General features: G+C 36.7%; 1 protein-coding gene and 1 pseudogene across 15 annotated transcripts in view; both read left to right on the top strand.

Moving 5' to 3' along the window:
* TBL1XR1 (TBL1X/Y related 1) overlaps positions 1–16,048 on the top strand; it is a 178,659-nt gene that overhangs the window by 112,016 nt on the left and 50,595 nt on the right. For 4 of the 15 annotated variants that reach the window (XM_057738138.1, XM_057738140.1, XM_057738137.1 and 1 more), the window contains 2 exons: positions 8,437–8,509; positions 9,121–9,313. The exons of 10 other annotated variants lie outside the window; for them this stretch is intronic. The gene's annotated coding sequence lies outside the window, so the exon portion shown is untranslated. The remainder of the gene's footprint in view (positions 1–8,436; positions 8,510–9,120; positions 9,314–16,048) is intronic. One more of the 15 variants, XM_057738141.1, reaches the window with a different exon arrangement.
* LOC130855130 (translationally-controlled tumor protein-like) lies at positions 5,210–5,719 on the top strand (annotated as a pseudogene).

Here is a 16,048-nt window from a genome sequence, read left to right as displayed (position 1 = left end):
ACTGGGGCTCAGGGAATTAAATGACTTGATTTAATGTCTTAATGTCAAAAACAGTAGCATTTGAAAGACAGTATCAACATTCTGATTTCTAACCTAACAATTTTTTTTTAACTACTGCCCAGCTTTGAAAAGAGTTGGGGATTTTTGTTTTTGTTTTTGTTTGTTTTTTTAAACTATGCTTTGGGGTACAGGAGGGAAGGAGGAAACGGTCTTCAGCGTTGGCACTGAATAGGCTTCATAAGGAGATGACATTTGAACAGAAAAATCTCAACACTTGTTTTTGGAACAAAGAGCTTAAAAAACAGAAATGTGGTAATTGGGGGAATGTTAGAAGGATACAAATGTATTCACCTACAGGTAGAGTACATTCAAGGAAGGTGCTGTACAGTTAGATGGATACTTTGAGACCATAGAATGGAGGAGAACTTTAATGCTTCTGTAAACAATTTCGTGTGAATGTGGAAGCTGATAGGTAGTGATGAATACATATGACATAATCAGGGTTATGTTTTATGCGTAGGTGTCAGAAGATGGTATGGAGAGACATTGGAGTCACTGAGGCTATCGTAGTAATACAGGTGATAGGTACTGCAGAAAAGAAGTCGTAGCTGAAAGTGGCGTTTTATAGGTAGGAGGATAGAATCCAAAAGATTGCAGATAAAAGCTGAGGTGGAAAATTGAATCCAACATAACACTGAAGTTTAAAGTGTGAATGATAGAAGTGGTGATAGTTATGGGCAAGAGGAGACACACGTTTGGGACTGTAAGGCATACGTTGCCCCCCACTGATGATGCTGAGTGATGGTATCTGGAAGGACATAGGTGTTTGTGCATTAGTCAGCTGGAATTGGAATGTTTGGAATGGGAACGATGAGGGGACTTGTTAGAGAGTGCTACACAAAGGCAGAGATGCTGGTTTTGTAATTCTTCAGAGTGGATGAGATCCTTAATTGGGGGAGTAGAATGAAGATTAGAGGACTAAAAAGGAGTCCGCTGTACACATGTTAGGGCCGGAAAGAGAATCGGTAAAAGACATAGAAGAGGACAGAATCAGAAAGTCAAATGTTGAAAGTGTAAAGATTTTTTTGTTTTCAGTCTTCTCAAATGCTGGAAATGGCAAGGAGTATGAAATTATGGAGTATGAAGACTTGTTGAATTTTGGAGGTGATTAATAACAAAGTTATCTAGAGACCATAAAATTTTAACAATTACAAATATTTTTCTTCTTTATACATGTACACGTATTCTTGTACTTAAATGCATGGATATGCTTATACTTTTTGTAGTGTACATTTTTTCTTTTGCTTGCTCTTCCATCACTTTCCTGTGTTTTAAGTGACTTTGTAATCCATGAGTGTTATGAATGTACTGTGATCTTGTTTTGGTAGTACCCTTTTAATGGGCATTCACTGTATTCCCCCCCCCCCCCCCCCAACTAAGAAACAGTGTTTTAAAATAAATATCCTTAGGAACTTGTGCTTTTATTTCTCTACTTTGTAGAGTATATATATTAGTTGAACTATGTGACATTGCAACTGTGTGACCATTTTAACAAACAAAAAAAGACAAATTCTTATGTTCCAGTTTCATATTTTTACTTTTAATAAAAGTTGCCAGATTGTTTTCCAAAGGATTTTTTCACAGTTCCACTTGCGCTATATGGGAATAACCTTTCCCCCACATTCCTGCCAGAAATAGACATTCTAGATCTTTTAAATTTTTACCCATTTTGATGAGTTTAATTTTACTTCTTGTTACTTTGATATGTATTTTCTTGGTAACTAGTGGATCTTTATATACTCAGATATAGCTGTCTTTTCTTATATAGTATCTGAGTTTCCAGTCTTGGTTGAAAAGATTTTTTTCCTGCTCTCTAGATTGGACATGTAGCCTCAATGTTTCGTTAAGATGTATTGATATATGTGAAGTATCTGTGTATATGTACACACACACATATATACACAAACATACACATTTATGTGCTTTAAATATTTAAGCATTAAGTATTTTGGAGTTTAGTTTTGTCTATAGTAAAACATGCAGGCCCACCCACTTTTATCTGCTTTCAGGTGGAGAGTTACTTGTGACAGCTCAAGTCTGAGCAAAACTCCAGCCTTTTCCTTTCATCAGATCTTTGTATTTTTCAATTGAGTATTATGCTTGTGTCACATAAGTCTGTGTCTTTTTGTTAATTTTTTTATAAATATTTAATAGTTTTTTGCTCCTGTAACTGGAATGTTTGTTTTCTCATCTGGTAGGTGCTTATTACTGGAGCAGAGAAAAGCTATTGTTTTTGTGGGCCGCTGTGTTAAATTCCTTTACAAAGGGATTTTGCTAATAATATAGTGTATATCTAAAAGATGCAACAGAGTTTACGTTAGAGACTGTTTTTTTCTCTTTTGTGTCTTTTCCTACTACTTCTTCATTGAGTCAGCACAAAATAATAGGATGAATAAAAATAAAGATTTTCGAAGTGAGCAAAAAATCAAGGAAGTTCTGATAACTTTAATCAAGCAAGTCCTGATAACTTTTACCAAAGAAGTAAAGCCACCTGAGATTGAAGGGCTTTTAGTGAGGTAGGGTCTGTGAGAGATGTTAAAATTTTTGAAAATCCGTGGTGGCAAATTTAGTAAGGAAGTTAAAAACATAATAAAATGTTTGCCAAATAGCTCAGAGGCGCAGAGTGATTTTAGACAGCAACATGGTTTGGGATTTACCTAAGTTACAGTGCTTGAGTTGGAATTGGTAAGAGTACGTGAGTTAAATGTCACGTAATAGCATTTGTTGTTGAAATGTCTGATGCAAATAGAAGGAATACAGATATAGTTCAGGAGGATGATGGAGGATTGGAGGAGCTGAGAAGCATGAATAATGTGAGGTTATCTTGAAAACCTGTTCAATTAGAAACTGAGTAGATCAAAGATATAAGGAGTTTACAGTGAAAAAGAGGGGGTGTGTGTTTTGTTTACAGTCACAGGATTTAAAGATAAAGAAGTTTTGATGACGTATGTAGTGTGATACAAGCATGGTTTGTATGACCCAAGGAACTTAAGATAGACGTGCCTGGGCTGTACCTCTGACTCGCTGAAACTTAATTAAGACTTTTCAGAGTTATCACAAAGTTTATGACGTCACTGTGACGAAGCTGCCACAGGTGATTGTGATATCGCACAGCAAGCAAGAATTGCTAGTGGGCTACAAACTGGAATGTAGCCTTTTTCTTTCTTCATATACAGAGTTGCCACTCCCCTCCACCCCCTTCTTCAGAACAATTGGAGGCACAAGTTACTGAGACTGAGAGGGTAGTAGAGGTCACAGGAGTGGGTGAGAAGGAACGTTGAGTAGCAGTCATCATCACTAGCCATGATGTAGACGTCCTCACGAGTCAACGCTACTGACTAGTGGCGGAAAAGAAACGTCACTCATTTTTTTCAACAAAGGATGATTGCGTGCCTCTTAAGAATCAGGCTATATTTCAGGCATAATAATAGTGAATAATAAGGGTGAATCATCGCTCTCACATAGCTTACATTTTTTAATGACCATGAATAAGCTGTCGTTCCTAGAGTATTTGTTTGAGTCACCATGGTGTTTAAGAAATCTAACCTGTCCCACACATTGTATGATCCAGTGTTGTTTCTTTAGAGTAGTGGTCTATGTAAACAAAAAATTAATTTTGCAATAAATGTTTTCATTTGCTGCTGTTTCCTCTGCTTTTTTTTTTTATTGTTGTAAGTATTGCCCTAAAAGCTTCCTTTACCACTAATATAAGGAGGGACAGAAAAAAGAGGTGAAACCATTTTCATTACATAATGGAAACGAGGAACATTCTTTCAATTCTGGCAGTCTTGAGTTTCAGCACAATATGCTTCTTAAATACGGAACAATTGAAAGGGAAATAATTCCAGACTCCTACCTACTGGCTGTGAATAGACGGAAGAGCTTTCCTATATTAGATGTAACCCTGTGATAACTTACTGAGTAGCCAGAAACTGAGAAAAGGAATGGAGGCTCTTCTTTATTTCATCCTCTCTTTCTTTCTCTCCCAACCCAAATCTCTGTGTAAGTTTTGAAAATATCAGATGCTTTGTTTCCATTTCTGTTTTGCATTCACTGTTTTCATGGGTTCAGTTTTGCCTACTGCTCATACCTAGCGCTATAGCCATCCCTTTTCGGTTTTTTTTTTTAAGCTCTTTATTGGGATATAATTGCTTTATATCTTGTACCAGCTTTTGAGGCACACCAAGTTCAATCATCTGTTTTTATACACATATCCCCACATCCCCTCCCTCCCGCGACTCCCCCCCACCCTCCCCGCCCCATTCCTCTAGGGCATCACCCATCCTTGAGTTGACCTCCCTGTGTTATACAGCAACTTCCCACTGGCTGTCTGTTTCACAGTTGGTAGTGTATCTTTGTCGATGCTACTCTCTCATTTCATCCCAGCTTCTCTTTTGCCCCCCCCCCCCCCCCCCCCCCCGCCCCGTGTCCTCCTTTAGTTTTTTTTAAGCAGTTTTTTAGGGAGAAAATGATTGGATATTTACATGTAAATGTTTAGAGGTTTTAATTAACATGAGCAGTCGAAACCAGGAGGGGAAAAATCTCTTGTTCCCTTCAACTCTAAAGCCTATGATTCTTAACATTTTATATATTATAGGTTGTATCAATTAACAGTTATTTTATACCAGCAGGCCCAAAGAAAGTAGTACTTTTTTTCTGATTTGTATTATGTTTATTATAATTTATATTTTGGGCTTTTAGGTCAGTAGAGTACCTATAAAATGCTGAGAAACCTTGCAGTAGAGTAAAAATAGGTATGATTTGTGGGAACAATTTTAGTCTTAAAAATTTGTATGACTTGCTTCAAATGCGTGTTTCTAACTTAGGTATTCATTTTCATTATAACATTTTATTTGTAACATTTTTATCATAGCATTTATAATAAAACTATAGGTATTTTAATTGAGGTTGAGTGTTTTTGATATCAGTGGCCTAAACAGAACATATTTTTTTTGAAAGAATGTTTTTTTCCTTTTGTTCAGAGAATTGTATGAGAAAATTCTGCTCCAATAAAGCACTTTTTAGTTACATAAAAGAGATTAAAAACAAAGATGAACCCCGCCCCCAGTACTGCTCTCTGCTCCAGGCTCCTACTAAGCTAGTGCCACTGTTGTCTCCCTCAAGTCGCCATCATGATCATCTACCATCATCTACTGGGATCTCATCCGCCATGACGAGATCTTCTCCAACATCTACAAGATCCGGGAGGTCTCGGATGCGCTGTGTCTGGAGGTGGAGGGGAAGGAATATGGTCAGTAGGACAGAGGGTAACATTGATGACTCACTCATTGGTGGAAATGCCTGTGCTGAAGGCCCCTAGGGTGAAGGTACTGAAAGCACAGCAATCACTGATATTGTCATGAACCATCAATTGCAGGAAACCAGTTTCACAAAAGAAGCCTTCAAGAAGTACATCAAAGATTACACAAAGTCGGTCAAAGGGAAACTTGAAGAACAGAGACCAGAAAGAGTAAAACCTTTTATGACAGGGGCTGTAGAACAAATCAAGCACATCTTTGCTAATTTCAAAAACTATCAGTTCTTTATTGGTGAAAACGTGAATCCAGATGGCATGGTTGCTCTGCTGGGCTACCCTGAGGCTGGTATGACCTCATATATGGTTTTCTTTAAGGATGGGATAGAAATGGAAAAATGTTAACAAATGTGGCAGTGACTTTGGCTCTATCAGCAGCCATCATAGCTGGCTGGCTGCTGCTTTTTATCTGCGTGACGCCAGGACTTAGACAAATGGGACTGATGTCATCTTGAGCTCTTCATTTGTTTTGATGTTGATTTATTTGGAGCTGAGGCATTGTTTTTGAGGAGAAAAAACATGTCATGTAGGTTGTCTAAGAATGAAATGCATTTAAACTCCAAAAAAACCCCAAAGATTAAATATCTGATTACAATATGGTAATCAAGGGGTTTTAGTGTACTAATAAGAAAACTTACTACTAATTCCTTAATATTCTTGAAGTAAATCAAACTGATTCTGAAGTTATCTCTGGTTGTAGACAGTATTCTCTTTTCCCTAAATGCCTTTCCTTCTTCAAGAAAGAGATGGGTTGAGAGCAATGAGAAGAAAAGCACTCTCTCACTTCTGCCTTAGGGTTGTGTGTGTGTGTATGTGTGTGTGTGTGTTTTAACTCTTTATTGAGCACCTAGCGTGCCTTTGCATCATGTTGAAGGAAGAAGGCTGTGCTAATACCTGCACTTGAGAAGCAGGAGATTGATCAGCAGTTTGAGAGCCTGGTGAAAATTCTTGGAGTATGTCTAGATGAATTCATACCAAGTCATCTTCTCTGGGGTTGTTTACTATCCAGAGGAAGGAGACTCAAGCTCAGGATTTCATATTCAAATCAGGATCAGAAAACTAGGATCCATGTCGAGTATGAAATAAGAGTCATCGTGTTGTCTCTGCACTTACTGCTCTCGTCCTTACAGACTCCCTTACCCTTCCTGTGCATTAAAGTGGAGAAAAGGTTAGGCTTCGTGTATTACAGCAGCCTAGGAAAGATGAAAGCCTTACGAGAAACTGGAAGAGGTGAAGAGAATTAAATTTTTTTTTTGTCTTCCAAATGATGTTCACAGATGATTACTTTTAAACATAATCCAACCAAGGTCTACACACTGCTTTTGTAAATTTCAGTGTCTTCCATCTATTGGTAGAAAAAAATTTGTCCTGTCAAGTTCCCCACATTCTGATTTGGCTAATCATACACTTGTGGTATTACTAAGACATTCTACTGTCCTCCTGTAACTTTTGTAAAGTGGTAATTAATAGGTGTGATTAAATTCACTTTTAATTCTTTGATCATGAGGTCTTTTTTCTTCCTTCTGCCTCATACCATGAGGCATAGACCTGATTGTATCACTTTCGGTGGTGGTGATGTTGATTAGTAGATTCAGTTGTTGTTAGTCTGTCTCTCCGTTATAAGTTCCACATCAGATTTCCCCCTAGTGGTCTTAGTGCCCATTAATGATTGTTGCCTAGATTCTTTATTTTCTTAAGGATAGAAAATTGCTGTTTTTGCATTGATCAGTTGGAATTCTGTAAAGAAAGAACTCTTTGTCAAGTATTGGGATATTCTGAAATAGAATGTGTACAGCAAAAGCAGGGTATTATGTGCTTGAGCTGTTTTAGTTATCAGTTTTTAGACTGATGAGTTGGTGGTGCCTTTTCAGGGTAACCCGTGATGTGAAACTTATTTTTAATTTTTATAATCTCATGGATTAAGAACTGTTTTTGAGGTTTTTTAATCCATAGCGTTTCCCATCTCCTTTTGACCTTGACACGTGACCTTTTATTGTTTCCTTGCTTTCTTGCGTTGCAAGATGTTCCAGGTTTTCTGCTTAAGCCCTGAAATTGGTCTTTCCTCCGAAGCGTTCCTATTTTTATGGAAAGTGCTTCTTTACAGACTGCAAAGCTTGGAGTGCTCTTTACTACTAGGTTGTCATTAATTGCTGCTAGGCCTTTTTAGAACAAGGAAATGTGTATTTTTAGTAAGAGAAATAAACCTCAAATTCCTGCTTATGTTTCATTTCACATTTAAGATTACTATAGGATTTTAAAGCTTGATTTGTATTATGTGAATTTTATTGAAAATATGTCTACATTACAAAGATTAAAATAATTTTAATTCTTTTGCATTCAGTTCCATCAGATGATTTTTATAAAAGTAAAATGACCAAACTTATTTATTATCAAGAACAGTTGTTCCCTGAGGTAGTGTGACACACTGATCCTCTGCCTTCTCATAGTCCCTAGCATGTTGCTGTATTTCCTTCAGGCCTAGCCAGCTTGAGGCGTACAGACAGTGCTCCACCACGAAGAGAAGATGAAAAGATCTTTTACTGCTTCTCTATTTGTATATATTTTTTCTTTCTGAAAATTTTGATTTGTGATGGATTTAACCGTTTCTTATTTGTTTTATATATATTTATAAAAATATTCAAATAATAATGCTACTGGAATTACTATAATAAGACTGCAGGAAGCAGTTGAAACTTTCTTTGTGATTCTTTTTTGTCTGTAGGTTACATCCCCTAGGGATATATGCAGTCAAAATACTACTTTAAAGGATATTAGTTTTCTTTATGATTACAAATAATTTCACCAGTTTACAAAAATATTTATTTTCCAGATATCTTACATGTAAATAATGTAGGTTGGCTGTGCCTCTGTTCTGTGTCTTCTCATTTTGGGGATCCAGGCTTTCAGAGCAGGCCTCATGTAGGACATGCTCATTCTTGTGGCAGAAGAAAAGAGTAAGAGCACTGGCAGATACTTTTTTTCTTTTAAGATTTTTTGGATGTGGACCATTTTTAAAGTCTTTATTGAATTTGTTACAATACTGCTTCTGTTTTATGTTTCAGTTTTTTGGCCAAGAGGCATCTGGGATCTTAGCTCCCCCACCAGGGATCGAACCCACACCCCCTGCATTGGAAGGTGAAGTCATAACCACTGGACCACCGGGGAAGTCCCTGGCAGATAATTTTAATACCTCTTAAAGCTGTGATTGGACAGCTCATCTACTCAGTTTCCGTTGGCCAAATTATGTGACATAGCCAAGTTCCAGGTTGTTGGGGTGGGCATGAATAACTATTGCAGAAAAGGAGACTAGTGATTGAATTCTGAATAGTAATGCATTTGATGACATAAAGTTACTGAAATTATTCCCTGCATTTTGATGCCATCATAGTTAACATAATTAGTGTTAGTTTGAACTTTGTTTTAAAGGGATTTATCTGATAGCCAAGCTAGAGAGAGAACTGAAGGTCGGGGGAAAGGCTCTTGTTAGCCTTTGTCTACAGCTGCCATCTACACTTTTGGAAGGGTAAAATGATGGCATCTGTGTTTGCTAATCCTGGGCTTTTTCTGCTTAATGACTGTTACAGGTTGAATTGCGCTGTCTGAATTCATTAATTGAAGTGCAAAACCTCCAGTACCTCAGACTATAACCTTATTTGGAAATAGGATCTTTACAGAGATAATTATGTTAAAATGAGGTTATTAGAATAGGCCATAATCCAATATGACTGGTGTCCTTATAAAAATAGGAAATTTGAACACAGACACAGAGGAAAAGCAGTGTGAAGAGCCACAGGGAGATACGGCAGGGTGACTAGAGGAATGCGTCCAGGAGCCAAGGAAGCTGGGAGAGATCCTTCCTTAGCACCTTCAGAAAGAGCACTGCCCTGCCCGGTGCTCCTTTCCTGTACCTTGATGTTTGGACTTCTGACTCCCAAAACTGTAAGGCAATAAATTTCTGCTGTAAGGCACCTTGTGTGTGGTACTTTGTTTTGGCAGCCCTAGGAAGCTAGTACAGTGACATAGTGTGACAGTGCTGTCCAGCTTGGGTTCATTGTAAGGGTATGGGAAGAAATATAAGCTGTACCTTTAGGTTGCTATATCAGAAGGGGTTTTATTGTCAGGCTAAAGAATTTTGGACTTTGCTAAAGGTATGCCTTAAAATAAAGGTTTAGCAGTCAAGGCTGGAAGAAACTAACCTGAGGGTAGTTTATTCTTTTAACCATTATTGTTTAATAATGGAGTTGTCTTGCTGCCGAGGAGTTGCAAGAGGATGGATGCTCTGTTTAAAGCACCTTCAAATCTGTTGTCCTTTCAAGCTCTGAAAAGGTACGACATAGTTGAGTTGGTTGTCTCTAAGCTGGAGTTCTACATTAAACCACATACCACTAAATTTTATAGTTGATTTGTTAGGGGAATTTTGAAAGGTATGTGCTATGGCGTGAGTTATGTCCCCTCAAAGATACGTTGAAGTTGTAATCCCTGGTGCTTGTGAACGTGACCTTATTTGGAAATAAGGTTTTTGCAGATGTAATTAAGATGAGGTCATTAGGGTAGATCCTTTTTCCACTGCGACTGATGTCCTTATAAAAAGAGGGAAATTTGAACACGAATATACGCACCTAGGAGAATGGTATGTGATATGTGAAGACATAGACACAAAGGGAAGATGGCCATATGAAGATGGAGACAGGGATTGGATTGCCACAAGTCAAGGAATGCCTGGTGCTACTACCCAAAACTGGAAGAGGCAAGGAAAGATGCTTCTCTGGTATTGGAGAATGCATGGCCCTGCCAACAGCTTGATTTCAGACTTCTAGCCTCCACAACTAAGACAATAAATTTCTGTTATTTTAAGCTACCCCATTTGTGGCACTTTGTTATAGCCACCCTCGGAAACTGATACAGAAGGACACATGGATTTTGAAAATACTTTGTGTGTGATCTGAAGAGCTGCTTTTCTTAAGGCTTCAGCACATTTTGCACAGATTATCAGAATGCTTTCAGTTGGGTAAACAAGGGCTTCCCAGACTTTGCTATGCATTATATTCACCTGGAAATCTTTTAAAAATATTGCTGTCTGACAGATGTAGAGAGCAAACATATGGACACCAAGTGGGGAAAGCAGGGAGGGTTGGGGGGGAATGAACTGGGAGATTGGGATACCTAATTGTACACTCTAAATATATGCAGTTTATTGTATGTTAACTGTATCGCAATAAAAGTTCTAAAAAATATATATATATGTATTGCTGTCTGGTTCCCACCGCCAGAGATTCTGGTATAATTAGTGTGGGATGCTACATGGACAACAGGCTTTTTAAAAGTTCCCCAGATGATTTAATGTGCCACAGATTTTGAAGAAACATGGGGCTAAACCTTCTAGCTTAGTCAAATATTCTCCCAGCTCCCCCTACACATACAATTTTATATACATTTAGTTTTTGTTAGCCTCTAGGTAATACACTCCCCTCCTCCCCCACCAAATTCATTTGTGCCTTGGCCTATCATGATTTTTTTTTTTTTAATGTTGTATTCTTTTCTTTTCTGTTCTTACCAGCTGGTTAGGCATGTGATTATATTAATCTTCATATATGAAGAATTATTTATAATGTTGTTCTAAGATGTCTATTTGTATTAAAGCACCAAATACATTTTAAAAATTTCTAAGTCATATGTGTATATCTGCTTTTGAAAGTTGAATTATATTAGTGTTAATAAATTGCAAGTAGATGAAAAACTAACTTAAATTTGTATCGAAATAGACTTGCACTTCATGAATTATACAAGTAGTATAATTATTCAAATCATTATTGACCATTTCCTACAAGATTATATTAGGAATGATAAATTGAAGGACCTGAAAACATCCACCTTCTCAAACATTTCTTTTTGTCTTCAGGTCTCACACTTCACATCACTTTTTTTTTCACGTTGTTATATCACAAAGTGAGTAACATCCAACATCTATAGATATATTCTGGGTTAGTAATTTCTCCATGAGAAATTAAAAATTTTTTGTCCATGTGATAATGTAAAAATAAATAATTACATATTTTAGATCATGTGGGTGGCCACTTCATAACAAAGTAGGACTATCTGTGTTTATTTTAATCCTGTAGTAGACATTGTACATAAAGTATCTTGGTATTGATAGGTAATTTTTTTTTCATTTTATAGTTGGAAGGGCAATCAGATAAGGACTATACCTAGTGTTTTCATTTATGTTTGTAGTTTGGTAATGTAATAAAATATATAAGTCAACTCTTGGGACTAGTGTATTACTTTGTTTTCTTGTAGAAGGTACTGACATTACTCAAATTTGAGAAACACTGAGTTAAGATAATGTATTTATGCATTTGTTATAACTTCCTTGGAAAGCAGGACGTCAAGCCATATTATTCATTAACATGTTATACCTGGCTTTAAGGGTTGAAATGCATTTGTTGGCAGTGAAGGTTGGGGACCTAGTGTAAAAAACCTAGGATACAAGTACTGATTGAGGAGGGCAGGGGTTCAACTGGTTTTAGGTTATAGGGGTTCAGAGGTGGGGCACGGGGGGGGGGAAGGTGGAGGGAGTTGTCAAGGCAGAGAGTTTCATTGGTAGAATAGTGCTAAGTATTGGAGTGCTTAATAAGGAGACTAGTCTGGGGAAGGGATGATGGGAGATCCTGGGGACAGCTGTATTTACGCAGCAGTTCTGCCTGGGCGTAGATTTCTTTACCTGGTAAAAGGGTGGTAATGGCTTATATACAGTTTCAGAAAGAAGGGAAATCTGATCAGCTTATGCTTGAATTTCTTCTGATATAGCCACAACAGTTATCGATGTGGTTAGGAGTCCAAAATGAGGGTGGGTTAGTTATTTGCCATTATTAAACATAGGTATGTCTGTGTTCCCTGGATTGCCTCATCTCCTCCCATCTCCTCTCCTTTTTTTTTGAGTCCTCACAGTGCAGAGGGGCAGGTATGGAATTTGTACCACATGTAGCCTGGAAATCTGACTGTAAAGAATTTCAGATTTGTTGCTCAGCTAGCTGTTGCTATCTTTCATTTCTCATGTAGCTAACAGATTGAGTATATGATTTAATCGATTCTGCGTTGTTTCCATGTATATGGTGAAGAAGTCTGCCGTTGCTTGTAGTCCTGAATGTATTCTTTTTAGCAAATAAAGGCTGCAAGACAGAGACCAGCTTCATGTTTCAGTTGGTGGGGAAGGGATTGCAGCCCTTTGGAACCTACCACTTAACACAAATGATGAGGCTGGGCAGACATGCAAGATAGTGGGAAATCCACACCAGCAGAGGAGGAGACCTGTCACAGCCGCCGTGCTCCTTTACCACAGCCTCCACACCTTTTCTGCAGCTTTTCGTGAAAGAATTTGGTAAAAATGGGATGCAACCTGGAATTTGGCCGTGAAGACTATTCTGTACAATATAATTCTCTGTATTAGTAGATTTCTGTATTATTACAGCATTCAGGGCCTAGAACAGTGCCAGGTCTGTATTAGCACTCAGGAGGTGTTTGTTGAATGAAGGACAAAGAAACTGAATTTCAGTAAAATTATTGAATCAAGTGAGTGTATCTCAAAAGAAGTTCATTTAGAGGTGTAGTCTTAGAAAATGTATAATTTTCACTCCATATTTTAGTAGATTCCATATGTTTTATCAAAACTGAAACTTTTACATGAATATGTTTATGGCTTTTAAGTACCTTTTTTCTTTGTTTATTAGGTATAAATTTATTGGATACCTAATGTAACTTCAGTATGAACATAACAGAAATCATACTGATCATGATTTAGGTCATATTACAGCATGAACAATATTATAGCTTAAGAGATTCTATTTCCCCAGGGAAACTCTTGAATTTTTCCAGAAAAGATTAGCACCAATATTGCCAAGAGGGAATCAATTTTTATATTTACAGGTCTCAAACATTTTAGACTTGGTACCTCATTACATTCTTAATTTATTAATGATTCCAGAAAAGTTTTCTTTAAATGGGTTAGCTATCAATATATGCTGCAGCAGAAATTAAAACTGTGAAATTTTATAGTACTAGTGCATTTTAACATAACAGTAGCAAACCCATCTATAACATGTTAGCACATATGTTTTATGAAAAATAATTTCCAAGACAAAAAATTTCCACGAGAAGAGTGGCGTTGTTTTAAATTTTTGAAAGTCTCTGTTAATCTCTGGCTTAATAGAAGACAACTGGATTCTCACATCTGCTTCTGCATTCACATGTTGAGATACATTGTTATAGTTGAAATTTGTGGGGAAAAAATGGCCTTTCAGTGATACATAGTTGTAAATTTTTAAAATAAAAATAAAAATTCACTTTTCAAATAAATTTGTATATTCTTCTTTGGTATTACACCAAATGTCAACAAGTGGATAGTTTCTTAAGGGTTAGTTGCAGTGCAAGATCTGAAATTGTATCAATGAACTTTTTTGTATTCTGTTATATTAAAATCCATTAGTCTCTCTTGAACTTTGGATTGTTTCCTCATGCATAATTTTATGCTAGTCATTGGGAAAATATTTGTTCACTGAGTTATACAGATCTTCCAGATGTTCATTACAAAATATGAAAAACCAGAGTCATGAACATACCCCCACTGGTCTCATCATAGAAGTTGGAGTAGTATTGGGAAGCTCTCAAGCTCATGGTGGCTGATAAATTTTCCAAATCCTAATTATCTCTTAAAAGCATAAGTTTTATTCTTGCCAACAAATATTGTTACTTGTTTCCTTAAAAGTGACAGTTTTACTTTGTTTATTTGCAAGAAAATGTCTGCCAAATTCTCAATCTGAAAAACCATACTTTGTCAGTTGTTTGAAGTAAAAACGGTGTTCCATGAAAAAAATAGCTAGTACAGCTTGCAGTTCAAACATTTTCACAGTGCTGTTCTTTGAGACAACCATCATTTAGTATGCAACAGAAGTACTGTATGTTTACTTTTTGTTACAGAAGATATTGAAAAGGTGTATTTTGGGGTTAAGATTTTAATAAAATTGTTTTTCTTCCTTCATTAAGGAACCTCTTCAGTGAAGAATTTTTTGTGAGGTTTTCTGTTTTTTTTTTTTTTTTTTTTTTTTAGTAAGTGCATAGTAGTGAATAGTATAATGGCTACTAATACAGTAAGGTGTTAGTGCCCTGATTCCTACTAAGGTGTGAGCAGTTTTACCAACTGTTGGTTTGTAATATAAGTGTAAATATCAATTCAATGAAAAAGGCATATTACTTTATAACAGTATTTTATAATACTATAAAAATAATTTTGATCTTAGGACCCTTTTAAAAGTCTTGGGAACTCCAGGGGTCTACAGGATGTCACTTCTATACTAAATAAAATAATCAAACTTTGTCAAGGGCATTACAAAGATGACGAATCTAGTTTTTAGTTTTGAGCACTTTGAACAGTGTTAGCCATAAAGTACATGTACTATGAAATAGAAAGAAGCATCTTTTAATAAGATACTATTAAAAGTCCATTTTTGCAGTTAGAGAGTCTGTAGACCCTGACTAGGTAGAGTACTTACAAAGGATGCTCACAGGAGACCCTCAGTGTGGTTACGGAGTGATGTACTTGATCTGCTTCTACGTTGTGTTTTTTTGTGTGTGTGTCTTTTTTAAACAGAAAATCTTACAGGATTGTATCAATGCTACTGACTATTTTCTCTTACCCCGTGAAATTGACTTATGAGATTTTCATGGTGGAATCCCTTCTCGCTCCCCCTTTTTCAGTAAAACTTGAAAGTCTACCTCAATTCATATATACCAGCAATTTCTACTCCATTTTATTTTGCCTTTTGTCTTCAAGATTTACTAATGATAGCTGGGTTGTGTGTGTGTTGGGAGCGTGTGTGTGTGTGTGTGTGCGCGTGTGTATCAATCTGCTATATAAGTTTTAAACTTGGTTTTAAGTCATCTTCACTTGATTTGAACAAGCATGCATTGCCCATTGGGATGAATGCTGATCTCTTTATATTTCTTTTTTCCTGTACGTGGACACTTGATCTATATTAATTGTACATCTCTGTTAACCAGAACAGTCTTCCTCACATTTTTACTACTGTTCTCCCAAAGAGTTTACAAAATATAACCAATCTGTGGACACTTGTTTTGATTCACTTAGGGCTTAGTTAGTAGGCTTGGTTTTATCTACTTAGTCTTTTTTGGTTGAGGAACCAAAGAATATCTGTTCCTTACCCAATAAATTCTTTAATGAATACCGCTATAGGTAGTATTTGTTTATAACTCTGTGAGTTTGTTACACCTGGTACCTTATTCTGTTTATTTTGCTTGTGATAGCTCAGTTTTAAGCCAAGTCTCCATTCATTCAGGTGACTGTTGTTTTAAAGTTTTAGCTGCATTCCAGTCTTACGGGCCCTTATAACGTTTCTGTTCCAAAGCCAGAATAGTAAGTTTTTAAATTGAGAAAATGCTGTTACCTTTCTTATGTTAGTTTCCATTCAAGCAAATGCAGAGCTTTTCTTGCTAGTGGGAAGGGGACTAGGATCTTGATTTTTATTTTCTTACCTGACTTTCATTTCCAGACTTTTTCTTCCCAGACTGACTGGGAATGACTAATTACTGCTCAAGAGTTGAAAAAGACATACTAGAACTATGGCCTATCTTCTGTTTCCTTAGTGTTTTAATTTCTTGTCC

Source organism: Hippopotamus amphibius, chromosome 6 (assembly GCF_030028045.1).
Source record: "Hippopotamus amphibius kiboko isolate mHipAmp2 chromosome 6, mHipAmp2.hap2, whole genome shotgun sequence".
In the NCBI taxonomy this organism is placed as follows: Eukaryota; Metazoa; Chordata; class Mammalia; order Artiodactyla; family Hippopotamidae; genus Hippopotamus; species Hippopotamus amphibius.
Note: the sequence above shows the minus strand (reverse complement) of the source record. Positions and strands in the feature narration are given on the sequence as shown.